This window comes from Meleagris gallopavo, chromosome 3 (assembly GCF_905368555.1).
Source record: "Meleagris gallopavo chromosome 3, MGAL_WU_HG_1.1, whole genome shotgun sequence".
Classification (NCBI taxonomy): domain Eukaryota; kingdom Metazoa; phylum Chordata; class Aves; order Galliformes; family Phasianidae; genus Meleagris; species Meleagris gallopavo.
The window spans coordinates 36,046,527-36,048,469 of NC_139406.1; the positions used below are offsets into that span (position 1 = coordinate 36,046,527).

At 43.0% G+C, this 1,943-nt stretch overlaps 1 non-coding gene across 1 annotated transcript; it reads left to right on the plus strand.

The window, feature by feature from the left end:
* Positions 1–1,632: 1,632 nt before the first annotated feature.
* On the plus strand, positions 1,633–1,705 carry TRNAV-CAC (transfer RNA valine (anticodon CAC)). Its single transcript has one exon. It is a non-coding gene; the product is annotated as a tRNA-Val (tRNA).
* The last annotated feature ends 238 nt before the right edge of the window (positions 1,706–1,943 follow it).

Below are 1,943 nucleotides of genomic sequence, written 5' to 3' on the forward strand. Positions count from 1 at the left end.
AGAAAGTACACTGTTTGTCCTCCTCATTCCTGGCAATAATGTAACTTCAAATGGTGTTTTTGTTTTGGGAAAGAAGGAGGAGTTTGCTTTCCTGTAGAAAGTGAGCTTTAAACAATATTGGATACCAGCGCTATATTTTGTCCGTTACCTCGGGAGAATGTTCATTGCAAAGCATGCTGTAACACATCCGCTGGCGGGACACTCCATGCGGTGCTGCGATACTTGTGTGGGCAGAAAGCATTTCCACTTCAAGGGGCCCATTCAGTACCAACAGAGATTGATGGATTTCAGAAATGTCAAGGGCACGACTCTTTGTCTCTGCAGACTTTTAACGTGTGGAAGGAAGAATATGCAAGTATGACTAATGCTTAGCCACTGTGGTACAAAACCTATTCCCACCGAGCCTTTGTTAGTGGTACCCATGTGATGCTTACACTCAGTTCTTCACTAACAGGAAAATCACAAGGGGTTTCCAGGTACCTTTTGAATACAAATTAACACGCTAAGAATTTCACAGCAATAAGTTTTTGAATGCAACCCTAAAAATGATTCCGTGTTTTGTTCTGTTTGTTTTTATTTTTGTTTTTCCTTTCTTAATATCACCTCTTTCCCCACCCCCATCACTCAGTGGTCCAAGGTGTGTTTCAGAGAAGCTGAAATCACTTTGTCATCACTCGTTGCAGTCAGAAACTCTTGACAGCATAATGGTGTGTTTGCAGCAGACCCCTGGCAGCACACATGGCAAAGAAAATGTATTAGATACCTTCATATGCATAATAATTAGTAGGTGCTAATGCTAAGAATTCCTAGGAAACAAGTGGCAATTGCAGTTACCTGTACAAGCCAGACAGAACGTTAGTAACTTAAAAGATAGGAACTGTTATTTTGGTTTTGTTTTCCCTTCCTCCCTTGGAGGATTATGATCTGCTTTATCATTATAGACCACATATAAGCCCTCCTGCATCTCATCCTTTTGGATAAAATAAAGCTTCAGCAATTATCAGTTAGTATGGAAATTCACACACAGAACAATGGTGGTGTTACTCTGTGCATCACTTAAGAGGTATAGTGCTGATGGAATAGCTGGATGTTAGGAAGAATTTCTCAACCATGAGAGTAGTCAAACACTAGAACAGGTTTCCTAGTGATGTAATTGATGCCCCATGCCTGCAAGTGCTCAAGAGGCATTTGGACAATGCCCTCATTATTGTCCCTTAACTTTTGGTTAGCCCTGACATGGTTGGACAGTTAGACTTCGTGATCTTTGTCAAATCCTTCTCTTCTCTTCTCTTCTCTTCTCTTCTCTTCTCTTCTCTTCTCTTCTCTTCTCTTCTCTTCTCTTCTCTTCTCTTCTCTTCTCTTCTCTTCTCTTCTCTTCTCTTCTCTTCTCTTCTCTTCTCTTCTCTTCTCTTCTCTCTTCCATTCCATTCTATTCCATTCCACTGTACTCAGATCTAGTCTGTCATGTCTGACATCCAATCAAATGTAAGAGTCACCAGGAAAACTGTTGGAACTGCTGTTGCAGGGTGATGTTGCTTTGTCTTCATACCACCAAAGCTGTGCATAGTTACTCTTCCACTTCATATCCATGTCATTCTGAAGTCAATGGAGTCCAAACTGAACAAGAGCCAGGTTTCCATAGTGTAGTGGTTATCACGTTTGCCTCACACGCAAAAGGTCCCTGGTTCGATCCCAGGTGGAAACAACGAAAATTTTGCATGGAGAGGGAGGTGAGGTGCTGGCACAGCTGCCCAGAGAAGCTGTGGTGCCCCATCCTTAGAGGGGCTCAAGGCCAGGTTAGATGGAGCCCAGGGCAGCTGAGCTGGTGGGGAGCAACCCTGCCCATAGCAGGGGTTGGGGCTGGGTGGGCTTTGAGGCCTCTTCTGGTTCAAACCATTCTATGTTTCTATTTGCTTCTATTCTGTTATGCTGTGTTATGTTCT